The sequence below is a fragment of the Stegodyphus dumicola genome, chromosome 1 (genome assembly GCF_044657685.1).
Source record: "Stegodyphus dumicola isolate Sdum_Otavi_A_Nest chromosome 1, ASM4465768v1".
Lineage (NCBI taxonomy): Eukaryota > Metazoa > Arthropoda > Arachnida > Araneae > Eresidae > Stegodyphus > Stegodyphus dumicola.
In genome coordinates, this window is record NC_140768.1 from 243,034,788 (window position 1) to 243,049,106 (window position 14,319).

At 31.6% G+C, this 14,319-nt stretch overlaps 1 protein-coding gene across 12 annotated transcripts in view; it reads right to left on the reverse strand.

Annotated features, from left to right (window-relative positions):
* Itpr (Inositol 1,4,5,-trisphosphate receptor) overlaps nucleotides 1-13,364 on the reverse strand; it is a 277,133-nt gene extending 263,769 nt beyond the window's left edge. For 6 of the 12 annotated variants that reach the window (XM_085827003.1, XM_085826988.1, XM_085826993.1 and 3 more), the window contains exon 1: nucleotides 13,124-13,364. The gene's annotated coding sequence lies outside the window, so the exon portion shown is untranslated. The remainder of the gene's footprint in view (nucleotides 1-13,123) is intronic. The other 6 variants (XM_085827012.1, XM_085827006.1, XM_085826974.1 and 3 more) reach the window with 1 other exon arrangement.
* Nucleotides 13,365-14,319: the final 955 nt, after the last annotated feature.

Genomic DNA, 14,319 nt, shown 5'->3' on the forward strand with positions numbered 1-14,319 from the left:
TGAAATAACACATTTACCAACTGATAGGGAATTAAATTAATACATGATCATATTGATACACTTATAACTTGCCCAAGATGTCTGAAATAAACACCAAATCTGACAGCATATAACTTGTTTTTTATAGAAAAAAGTTTTAAATCATGTATGTGGTATCATATGCATTATGAAAAAGATAACAGTCTTCATCATCATTACGCCTCAGAAGCTTTAAACACAACAGTATGGCATCTGACCCTCTGATCAGAATTTGGATGAAATCATGACAGCCATCTTAATATTACATTATTAAGTGTATATGATGTAATGAGGTGCCAATGGTAAACTTGCTATTGCCATATATGCTTTGATCCTCTTTCCAGGTGGCAATTCAAGATTGTTATCTTATACCTGGAGCTCTTGTGACAAAAATATTTTCAACTGCATTTCAAAGGTCACTCTCTCAGCTAAAGCATATTACTCCCTGCATTTTATTTGTTTACTTAATTTGCCTTAAAATACTTCTACCAATCTCCCTATATTTTATATATATATATATACATATATTTTGCTGTCAACATTTATAAACCGTATATAGCCACTGCTTTATATGGGTAACTAATAGAAAAACCACACAGTATTTTAACATACCCAACGTGAATCTTCTAAAACCTGTCATTTGGGTACAAGACAAAAAATTTACCTTTTGGTATATTTTAGCATAATTATCTTATAGCATGATGATTGTTTTATACACAATAAATGTTCCAAAAATACAATACATATTGTACTGCCTTCTGACTCATAAACTTTTAAAGATCTTTGAAACTTTACAAGCCTGCTTTTTTCCCCTGGTTACTACACTGATTATCATAAATTAAGGAAAAATCACAAAAATAGCGATAACTCCCTCAAAAATAAGCCAAACCATGTAAAATTTGAATATGTTGCCAAGTAAGAGTAGCTGAGTAAAACTCCAATATGCAAATTAGTGGCGCTGTACTCAGAATATGTCATCTGCGAGGAGCATAAAAGTCCATGTTTGAGAGCAAGCCCACATATTTCACTGTGACAGTGACATCAGAAATCTGAGATAGCCTATTCGTAAAAATGACCTCCAGGCATCATTTGCTTGTAGAACTGCGATGGAGAGCCATTGGGAGACTAGAGGCAGGACAAATTCAAACAGAAGTGGCCAGATGGCTAAATGCGAGTCCTTCTGTGGTTCATAGACTTTGGAGGCAATTTCAAACCACATATTTGGCATCTAGGAGGTTCAGCCAAGGATGGCCAACTGCTACGACGAGCGCTGATGACCAATATTTGACATTATGTGCACTCAGGAATAGAACCGCTACTCCAACTCTTCTTAGATCCTCCCTTGCTGCAGCCACCGGAAAGTTAATGTCAACGTCAACCGTGTGTAGAAGGCTTCACGAAGGTGGTCTGTAAGGCGAACAACCATTTGTGTGCTGCTCCCATTACACCACAAGAGGGACCGTTTGCAGTGGGCGCGAGAACATGTCCACTGGACGCCTGAGCAATGGAGGGCTATTCTCTTTATGGATGAGTCCAGGTTTAGTCTAGAACACGACAGTAGGCATTATTTGATATGGAGAGAACGTGGAACCTGTTATCATCTGTCAAACATCCGTGAAAGAGACGTACACGGAAGAGGCAGTGTCTGTGTTTGAAGCGGCATCTCTTTGGGTGGACGCACAGAACTCCGTGTTTTTCCAAGGGGAACCGTGAATGCTCATGTTTATAGAGACGACATTCTTGATGCTTATGTGCGCCCATATGATGGGGCAATAGGTGATGCTTTCCTGTTACAGGACGACAATGCAAGACCACACAGGGCTCGCATCGTATATGATTATCTTCAACAGGAAACAATTATGAGCATGGAGTGGCCAGCTCGATCCTCGGACTTGAATCCTATCGAGCACATTTGGGATGCTTTAGGGAGACGTCTACATGCTCTCAATCTGCCTCCTCAGACCTTTGCCGCACTCCCAACTGCTTTGCAAGAGCAATGGCTCTCGCTTCCTATGGAACTTATACACCGCATAATTGAAAGCATCACACATCGCTGAATGTGCTGTATTGCTTCTAGAGGCGATCATATTCCATATTGAAGGTACTTTTACTATAGCACACTGACATCTTCAATTTGTTCATTTTAGTCATATGTTAATTTCTATATTACCATAATTGTCTGGTAATTTCTTTTTATGTTACTTGATACCTTACTATGTGTTGTATATTGTGGGTAAGTTTCATAAAATTCTACATGTAACTTTTTCAGTAATCATGATTTTTCCTTAATTTATGATAACCAGTGTATATACTGAATTTCTGCGTCTACATTTATTTTTCTTGGAATTCTATTTTTAATTTATTTAAGTTTATATTGTTTGGTATATACAGAAATATTCTAAGCATCTGAGACCTCCCCCCTCCCCAAAAAAACCTTTTTCAAAAGTTTATGTGCCCAGTATAAAAAATAAAAACGATTTTTATTTGTGATTAATAAACAATGTTAATGATTATACTGCATAAAATTGATTAACTGTATATTCACCACTTCAAATTCTCCATAAAAAGAAAAGCTTTTTTATTTACAAAAATGACAAAAAGAAATTTTATACAAACTTCAAGAAGGAAAAAATAATAACAGCAACCATTTATACTTGTGAAACATATGAAAAATGAATTTATGCAGGAAAAATTGTTATTTCTTTTATTAACTTATATTAATCACGAGCATAATCCTACAGTCATCATCATCTTAAAAAAGGTGTTCATTTATTTTCTTTTTATCTACAGCTACAGCATCATCATATTGATCCCAATCAGTATCTGAATTACTCAGATCTTCACATTTGGAAATTGTCCTTCTACAAAGAATCTTCTGCTTCTCTATCTAAAAGTTGACTCTTATGCTTTCAAAGTTTAAAAGCTTGGATGTTTAGTAATAAAGAGAAGTGGGTTTATAAGCTAGGTATACTTTAAAATACTGATTATTCAGTTAAAATCTTAAGGCCAACTTACATGATGTGTTAAGCATTATGTAAAAAAAAGCAGTTATCCTATGGAAAATTTGGAGGTTTTTTAACACTGAATGCATATATTTATTAAAATCGTGGCTATCAGTAAACAGCCCCACTTCTAAGAAGTTGTGTTAAAAAGCAGGACTACAATATTAATCATACGAAATGGCCCAGCAGATTCTACAGAATAAACCCAATCAAAGATAAATGGGAAAGCCACTGGAAGATGTGTTATTACTAGAAATCTTTCTATAAATAAATAGGTGGTCATTCCTATAGTTTGAAAGAAAAGGTCCAATTTAATTTCAAGAACTCTCAGATCACTTGATCATGTGATATGAAAATGCTAATGGCTTAATAGCAATGTCATACATCCAATGTGATAATAATATCAAAAAAATTTTGAAAAAAATTCAGAAAAAAGCATAAAGGGAATTTTTCAGAAAGATTGACACATACCAGAATATTCTGTAGTAATAGCTAAGGAGAAGTCTTATAAATGGAGGGGGCAAAAAAAAAAAAAAAAAAGAAATTAAAAAAAAAAGGAAAAGGAAAATAAGACAAAGAAAATTAATATATTAGCAGCAGCTTGTCTCATTCTGCTAAACAGTGATTCAAAACCACTGCTTTATAACATTTATCAGCTTATTTAAATTTCAAAATCGAGATATTCAAAAATCACCAAAATGAAAGGTAAAGACACTTTTTAACTTGACATAAAGCATACATTTGCTTCACTTTAATGTTACTTTTTATTGAAAAAAGGTAATTTTAGCATATAATATTTGTCTGAAAAATTGAATAAAAATTTTAAAACAAAATTTCTTTTAATCTCACCCAAATGCTGAGAAGTCACTAAACATTGTGATATACTACAACAAAATCCATATCCTAAAATGGTAGAAACTTGTTTTTGATGTAATACAGAGGAATTCAAATGTGATATCGAAAATGTCTACCAATACTTAAAATACAGATTTTGTGACAAATACTACATTGGTATAAATTTTGATGCCTCTACAAAAGACTGCAAAATTCTTAAAAATGAATTTTGTGCATAAAATTCTTAAAATTAAGAGAGTTTTAAAAGATTACAAAAAAATTTGCAAAATTTGGCTGATATGTATGGCTGTTAAATATTTACTGGATTAAATTTAAATATTTTGAGCAGCATGCAGTACGAGGATCGACAGAAAATTGCCAATTTTCTAAAATTACTTTTGTTTCTAACAGTGTAGTTTATGCTTTTAAACTCAAAGCGATCAAAATGCTGATCACGAACACTCTATTCCTTAACAAACTTAATCCCATCACGGATGACGCCATTTTTTAATCATCTTTATGTTTTTGTAAATCTTTTTATTTTAATTTATTCACAATCAAACCTCTCATTAGCAGACATTCACAAAGCAGATTTTTTTTAATCCTACTAGTCCCGTTCACAAGTGAAAACTCAACGAGTCCTGAAAATTGGTTCTTCCAAATGTCCCAGTCAGATGGCAAAGTAGCATCCTCCATGTTAAGTTGAGAATATGTTTCCTTCACTTTATACCTTTTCAAATGAAGGCAGAATGGGGAATTTACCCATTGCATTGCTGAGGTAGCTTTATAATAGGTATTAATAACAAACTGATTTAAATCATATGTCCAACGAAATGTAAGCAAAAGCTTTAGTTCAATAAAAACTTCATGGGACTATCTGAAATAAATAGTTTCTTAACTCCAATTTTTAAACACCATAAACAAGTGAGTGAGTGAGCGCCACCAAGGAAGACCACTGACCTGGCCTTAGCCTCACAGTGTGTTATCTTCCTGGCAGAAACCATCTACTCTCTGCTCCATCCTGCTCCGGGAACGCAGCCGAATAGACGGCTAAGAGCCTCATAAAGTCTACATATAAGCTTGGATGTTGTTGTACGGGGAAAGAGTATCCTGTTAGGAACTACTTAAAATTAAGCAAAGAAGCAATCAAAAGACTGTTAAGAATCGCTGTTAGAATAGACAGAAACTTGTGTTAGATAAAGTAAAGATAGGAGGACTTTGCCTGAGAAATTAACTGCCGTGGATTTTCTGGACTTGCTAAATGTCTACATGCGGGTGCTTATCCTGACACAACTGTCATATCTTTATGGGGCTTCTGTGAAATCGTTGGTCCTGCATGGAGGAAAGTTGTAACCTATTAAATTATTGCACATAGTAAACTTAAAAATAAATAAATAAATAAATAAATAAAAAATAAAAAAATAATAAAGAGAGAGATTAAAAGATGATTAAAAAAATCCTAGCGCCCAAACATAATTTAACGCAATTTACTTTCCATGTGCCTGACTCTTATGTAAGAACATTTAAAAGAATGGGTACCTGTTATCACTAAGATAACAAATTCCTGCATAATTTAGTTCTTTGCGCATACTTAAACTGTAGTTGTTTTACAAATTGAACCATTCACCTACATTGAAAACTACGAAGATTATAAACATACCTTTTAGAGCATTTCAAATGCTTTAAAAGGAAAATGGCCCCCTTGGAAAAAAAATACAGTACAAATCTGGACGAATTCTGGATGTTCAACATCTGGAATAATCTAAAATCGAGACCCCAGCAACCTTCTTTTCCTTTTTCTAGAAATTTTTTTGTATGCTTTATGCATATGCATTTGATATTTTTTCATAATAAAGCATGGTGGAAAGTCCAATTCTTAATTTTACTTTAGCACTATATAAAATACCTCCATATTGAAGAAACAATCATTTATTAGCATAAATCTGTAAGATCAATAATTTCACTCTGCAGCAGCTTATTAGCTTGGCATACATTTCAAAACTAAACATCAAAACACCATTGAGTTTATACCTATTGAATAATCCCCATGCCCACCTGGTAAATAATTATTTATTATTTTTTGCTTTCATCACCATATGACTATCAACACACGGCAGCTTGAGAAATGACTCACGCAGCCATGTCTAAAAAAAATTTTTAAAGAAAAAAATTTAATAGTTGAATACCAAAGAGCATACCTTTAAGGTCCACACCACACTTAGGGATGATTACAAACTCCAGCTACTACACTGTCTGAACTGTGAATTTAGAGGATGAGAAATTTAGCAGAAATTTCTTTTCATATGCAAAAGAATAGATTTTGCACATGATACTCATACCCTGAAAGATTACATTTAGTGCTCTCTGATTTGAGAGCAACTGATTTATTCAGATAAGCCCAGAACTGGTGCTAGAGCTGGTACAACTGTACCAAATGGAAGAATATATAAGGTTAAAAATTTTTAGAATTTAGAGAAGCACAAAGCAATAAAATTAAAGGATGGCAAAATCTTTAGAATTTAGGGAACACACTAGGTCACAAAATTTTTAGAATTTAGGAAGGCGCGTGGCAGCAGAATTTAGGGGCAGCAGAGATTGTACTAGGCTGCAAAATATTCAGCGCCAGTCCTGGATAAGCCTTAAGTATATGTAGAAATTTAATTATTCTGGACTCAGGTAAACCTTAACAATGTGTGGGACACAGGCATAAGTATAGTAAATAACTAATATAATTCAGGCTTAATTTTTTAAGTGTGTGAAAGAAGCAAAACAAAATTTAGTGGAACATGTTTTATGTTGTCAATCTCATGATATGTTATCAATGGTTTATAGCAGATGCTAGCTAAGTTTTATGATGAGAGCCACGAGTTTGAAGCTTTCAAACAAAAAGCAAAATTTTCTAATTAATGTAATTTTTGAAGAAATGTTGAGAAGTAATAATAAATGAAGATGATATAATTAAAGTTTTTCATTGCGATGAAAATGTGTTGATCATCAGTCAACTTGCATACGGTGAAACTTATAGTATGGCTCTAAATCCAGAAAATTTCACTATTGAGAATGAAAAAAAGTTAGAGAAGTTGTTTAGAATGAAGAAATTTCAAATGGCAATTTAGAGGTAATTCTTTGCACAGCAATTATAGTATTTGAACAATGGAACTTTGTAACTGAATAAGGTCTATCTATAGAATTCGAGAGAAAATATTAGCACAAAGAATGAAGTTACTTAAACAACTTAAATTGAAAGACACATTTAATTAAGCAATAAAATAAATACTGACCTTTTTTTTTTTTTTTTTTTTTTGTTTGTTTTTCAATTTTGAAACCCTTAAAGTCACAAATACTTTATTATTTAATAAATCACTATTTCATATTTTTAATTTTATAATTTCTACACGTAATCTTACAAGATTTGAACCGATGATCTAATATCCAGAGAAATCCCAAATCTAGAACTGCCTAAGTTCTGATAAGTCTGCATCTTGACTTTGTGTTGTAATAATAAATTAAAAGAACAGAAAATTTGAAAAATGTACATTTTGAGATAATTGTTGATTTTCTGGAAAGTATGTTGCAACTAATTTCAAGACATCTCAATCAAAAATTCTTAATTAATTGAAGTCACATAAATTAAATACTTCAAAAGTAATTATTTATAGAATGAAAAGGAAAAGTCACCTACACTTACTGAAATTTTTACTTAACGAAATTTTAACTTACGAAATATAAGTTGTTTAAGGAAGAAAATACAATTAATCCTCCGATTGCTCAATTTTTTAAAATAAAAATCACTTCAAATACTGCATATTTTTTTAATTCTCTCCCAGATTGCATTTTCAGGCCTTTATTGGAAATCGAAGCACACTTTATTTCTGCTAGAATATCTTATCCCATTATTCAAAAATATCATATTTCATTTAAAAAAATAATATTATATCTTATGTTAGTTACTCATGACAGCATTCGAAACAACCTAGATGTTTGACAAGGGGTAGGGTCCTTGACCCAGGCACCCTGGTGTTACACCGCTTCTAAGCGCAAATGAATATTTTTATATTTCATATTTAAAATCTACACACTGATACATGAAATTTATGCATACGTATGAAATTTAGTGAACAACCTACCCCATATCTTGAACATAGCATGATTTATTCCGTCTAAATATAGCACAAAATGCATTACTGATGGTTAAATAAATAAACAGCATAATATGTTTTCAGTAGAGGTAACATATGCATGAATGTGGATATCAAAGAATAAGCAAATTTGGCTAATCTTTGTATTATGGCAATTTGGCGATTTTTTGGCGAAAATTTGCCGACCAACCCTGCTACAGCAACCTGCTAGTTTTTGTTTGGACGCCATTTTGTTTTCATGAAGTAAAGGCATGTGGTTTTTTTCCCCCCCCCCCAACAATCTGCTATCCGAATTACGCTTATGCTAGAACTTTTATGGAACAAAAGTGCTTAATCAAGACGAAGATTAGGTGCGAAATTGAGAGATCGTGAAGAATCGCAAACTGCTTGCCGCGTTTTTAAGAATTGCACATACACGGTATCCATGTACACGTCAACCTATTTTCACTTAAAAAAAATCCCAGAATTGCACAAAAATGGCATTGTGCACACTCTTGACTTTATCCATGTTAGGAACAGCTTTAGTATTGGTCCTTTTGGCGATTTTTTTATTTGGCGACAAACTTCGGTTGCCAAGGTAGACCCGGTTTTGAAGATAGGAAAAAAAATGGCAGATTGTCAACAAAACCCGATCTAGACTAAATAACAATCCTAAAAAATAAGCTCTTAATCAGAATAAACAGTCTTTCTCTAATTTTCAATATTTCTAGTACTGCTATGATAAATTCTTGAAACACTACTGTAAATGAATTTATGACAATTATTATGTTATGAGTAATGAAATTTACAAAATGTTAACATTTTTAATTACAAAATATAATGTATTAAACATTAATATTTTAAGTAGTTAGTTCATATTTATATTTTATTATATTAGTACTTAGCTAATATTTTAAATTTACAAAAGGTTAATTTTTATGTTTATGAATAATGAAATTTACAAAAGGTTAATAAATGCATTTCAAACTAGTATATGTTACTTCAGTTTCTTAGATTCTGTTATTAAAAGAAAATAAAAAAAAATATTTCAAAGTGAAGGAAATCAAATTCAATTATAATGGGCAAGTTTTGTACCAGTGTTAGAAATATTTTTTATGATTAAATTTTGTAAATGGTAAAAATATTAAGAAGTGTGTATTTTTTAATCTCTCAATTTATTACAAGTAATTTATGATTATAATTTAAAAACTAAAATTAAATTATCATAATGAGTAAATTTTGTACCAATGGTAATAATACAACAATCATCGTAAATGATGATTTCTGCGAAAAATTCGAACAGTCATTGAAATCCACTAGTGGTGGAGTGATAGCCACTGAACAGTGGTAGTTCAGGCTGGCTATATGGGAGTTTTAGTAGTTTTCCGTAGATGTAATGTGAATCTGAGCCAGTTTCTCTTAAAAAGTACTTTATGAAGGCATTCTTCTTCTGCTAGCCAGCATATGTATTTATTTTCTATTCATAATTCTCTTTTATTTTCTTATTTCTTAATTCTAAATCTTACTTCTGAAGAGAAGTGTTGCATCTATAGGTCGAAATATATGGTCAATATGTTTGCAAAATCCTGTCAGTTTTGGAAAGCATTTAAATAAACTAAATACAAAAATGCATTACACTATTTTATGTACTGAATAATTAATCAGGGAACAAAGTATATTGTAACGTTCCTTTATTTTGTAACCAGATTTATTTTATGCTTGGGATCTTTACTGTCAATTTCCTCCATCCGTTTTCTCACCAGAATCCAAATGAAGATTTTATTTTGTAAAACAAACCGTGTTTTGCCTTTTGAGGCCACATTAATAGGTTGCTAGATAAGAAAAGATTTGTAGTCTTCAGCCTTGCATTATAATTGCTGATAGTTGAATTCCATGCCAGTTAAGTTTTTAACCAACTTTGCATTAAATTGATTTGTGCAGAGTTTGGGCTACAAATTTATTTGAATTTAAATTTTACATTTGAACTTAATTGTTATCATAAGTTATCTTGCCACAAGTGGTTGACTGAGTCGTAAGCACAAAGTGTGCCTTCTGTTCTGTACATCTAAACTTTATAATAGAATAAAAGTATATCTTAATAAGAATATATCTAAACTTTATGATAATAACATTTAAAGACATTGAAATCAGTATCTAAGTGCTTCCCATGTAGTCAAATTTTTATATATAAATTGTACTCTTACTTTTATTATAGAGTTTTTATTACAAAAAATTCAGATTTCTGTTAGATAAAATGTTTAAGTAATGTAGAAAATTTGCATAAAATTTAAAATAAAAAGTCGACTGTTATGTCAACATACTATTAATAAAAGTAATAATACTCAGTGAAGGTTATTCATATACAGCTGTTAGGTTGTAAAATTTACAAAATTTGAGAACTCTAAATTATAAGCAACATATTCCATAATCTAAGCAACATTATATTTTTTATAGTCAGACAAATTATGAAAATGTTATAAAAGCAATAATGAAACCTGATTTTGGTCTTGATTTGAACCTATGAATTCATGCAATTACACATCCCTTTAGTTCTAATATGAGGTAAATAAGTATTTTTAGACCATGGTAATTTTGATCTCATTAGCAAAGGAAACCCCAAGAGTTTACCTCATGCTACTGAAAATGTGTTTTTTTTTTCCTTGGGGGGGGGGGTGGAATTTATAATAATATGCAGAGTTGACATATGAAAAAATGTCAAGACTTATGTGATGTAATAGTAAAAGCACCAGTTTTAACAAAAATTTGGCTTTTAAAAAAATATTTTAAATGTTGTGCTTTCCTAACACAAAAGTAACTTTAAGAAAAACACACAATTTATCTCTCCTGCCATCAAAGCTCTGATACCTATCAAATTCATTAAAGTTACGTGGACAGAAATGGCGGCATGTTTGAAGCTCAGTATTTAGGGTTACCAAGGTTATCATAATTTTTCATTTATTGCTCCAAAATGTCGCCAAAAAGGACTAATACTAAAGCTGTGCCCCATGTTACACTGCTAAAGTCCTAGCTAGCTTTATTGCCTTACCAAAATGTCACCAAACTACCTGTTACTCCAAAGATTAGCCGCAAATTTTTCCACATTTAATGTTACCAGTGGAAATTGCAGGGTAGGCAACTAGAGGATTAAACATCTCTTGAATAGTTAATAGCAAATCTCTCACACAAGTCTAAAAATATGAGTTACATAACATATGCCTTCCTGATTAGCAATTTTGGTCATGTAATGCATTTTAATGAAAAAATCTGAAATTTACAATTGCAAGTGCTAAGGCACATTATTATATACTTTTTAATTAAATTGTGGATACTTGCCTATTCAACATTGGACACTCCAAAGGTCAGAAGTGGTGGCCATTTTATTGTAGAGGCTCCTAATAGGTAGCCACCACTGCATGACGGGACAGACAGTTACAACCATGCCTTTGGGATTCGAACCTAGGCAGTTTGGTATCGCACTAGGCTCTCCTAACCACTATACCGTCTTGGCGGCATGCACATTACCGATGCATTTGCTACACCAATTTATTTAGGAAAGCAGGTTTTTGCCATTAGTGAAACACTATATTACTATTAAAATACTTCAACTATAAGTAAGCCAGTCATTGCTTCTTGAAGATTGAAAATTGAAATAATAAAAAAATCACTAATCATAATTGAACTACACAAATTTATAAAATGGATGGATATTTACTTAACAAAATCTTGCTTTTTATAATTTTTTTTCTATTTAGCTACAACTTCAAAACTAATGAATTTATGCATGTCTCTTGGCTTACAAGTCGGCATCAGTTGACTTATAATACAGGCAACTTGTTCACTAAGCTCTGATGTTACAATTATGTATAATACTTTTTTTTTTTCCAACTTATGAGTTCTGGCTTCCAAGACTCACTTCAATTCTATCAATAATAAAGATCTAAAGATTTTAGAAATCATAGCCCATTTACTTAACATTTTTATTAAAAAACAAATTTCCATTTCAGCTTAACAAATGCAGTGAACCACCTCATGCAACCACTTCTAAAAGTGTGTTATTTCTTGTGTATCGTGTGGCATGTCCGTGTAGTGCGTTTGAGTAAGTATGATAGTCAGAGGTATCTTAGAAAAGTATTTTTGATGAAATAAACAAACACAAGTAATGAACACCGTCTCTTTGGTTTCTGTGGATGTGGGCACGGATAACGAAAACTATCTGGAAATGTGGCTGAGTATCTTTTGAGAGGTTTCACTGTATTTAAAACTTTCATGTATATGATGCAGAAAGTGCAGAATCACCCACTGCTTGGCACGTTTTTAAGAATTGCACATACTCAGTATCCATGTACACATCGACCTATTTTCACTTAAAAAAACATCCCAGAATTGCACAAAAATTGCATTGTGCACTCCCTTCATTTTATCCATGTACACATCAACCTATTTTCACTTAAAAAGTCAAAGGAAATTCACAAAAATCCAATTCTTTTTTACTCTTGTTAAAAGCGCCAAACAAATAAGTGCCTGATTCTGCACTTTACCCAACTTGATTTCGGACTTGTTAACTGAAATTTCTTCATTCTAGCATTCTAGAGTACATTTAATTTTTCTAAAATTAACTTTACTACATGAAAAAGACAAAGAGATAATAATGTACATTTATTTACATTCAGTGACGCAAATCTGTAGTTTTACATATTTTTGAATTTATGTCATCTGAATGACCGACGGCACTATAAATAAATCATAAACAAGTACCCAGACATCAGTCACACTAAAATTACAGAACCACGCGATAATATCCCATACACACAATACACAACTGTTTTTTACCGCTATTTCAAGATTCAGCCACATAAGTTTATATACATATATTTACGGCCGAGTTAAATAGCGTCGAATTTTCTAGTGAATGTATTAGTCTCTATTTTACATACCGTTGAAAAAAAAAAGTCATTCTTATCTTATCATCAAAAGCAATTAAAAATACACACCTCCAAATTTTAAATACCCTAGCTCTGGTTTTTGAATTTTAATTTAAATACATGAAAAATAATTTTATGATCAAATTACTGAAAAATGATGCCCGTTATTAATAATTTTTTAAATACGCATGCAAAATTTATACTTGAAATAAGAACTGAAATAACTTACTTTGCATGATAATTAAAAAAGTTAATAAACAAACAAATGATCGTAACAATTTGCCTATTGTCAGTAGCAAAATGCTCTTAAAAATGCATATTTATAATGCAACCTAGTAACCATTTCGAAATGCAAAAGGGGAATTATTAAAGGATTATCTAAGATTTTATATCTATATTTCGCAATTTAAATATAATTATAATTAATAAAACTACGATTACACTCACACTGACATTGAACAACTAAAAATTGTTGCCAGATTCCGGTGAACATATTATCACCGGAAGACCTAAAACGTGAGTACCCAACTAGGATATGTTAGAACCCAACCTCAGTTGTGTATTTTCTTTTCATAGTTTATCACTGTAATAGTGGCAATCATCTGATTTTTGTTGTAGTTTGTTGCAGTTCTATGGATTTTGAAAATAAATATGACGCTGTATAATTTTATATGTAAAGTTATTTTATTTTAAGTTTATTAGGAGAAAGGAGAACGGTTAGTTCTTGCAAATTTCGAACAATTTTGGTGACGACGGAAGTGATCGCTAAAACGTCAAGGTAATTTTGTTAGTTTTATCCACGGAGTATAATGAAGGAGGTGAAACTGCCTAGTAGAAAAACGGTCCTAAAATGTCGCGTTCACCAGATGGCGCTGTTGTTCCATCTTATTAGTTCCAAATGTAAACATTTATTGAGTAGCCAGGCGGCGAAGCTTACTACCGAATGAAAAAATGTTTATGTTTTTAATGTTATGGATTGCGTTATTATCAACGTTATAATATTCTGCTCACTAATGATTGTATTTTATTCCTCAAATTATAAAATTAATTTACAGCTTTCATGCTGTAAGGCTTGTAGTACTTTTTATGAATGATTAATTTAATGATTATTTTTCAGTCCCTCCCCCTTAGAAAAATAATCATATTACTAGTAATAATACTTGCTGTATATATGTAAAATGTAATTAGAATAGTTTCTTCGCGTCTCTCATTTTGTAAAATGCTTAGATACACAGCTTGATATAAACTGTGGCGAAATTTTAATGAAGCTTATAGAATTATTCTGCTTCAGTCAGTAAATTTTCTGTACTATCATAATAAGTTATTCTTTTTTATGAATCAGATGTCAGTTTTGATTTTGATATTTTTATCGTGTTCTGTTAAAAATTTCCATATCTTTGTTATTTGAGAAGTATGTTTCAAATT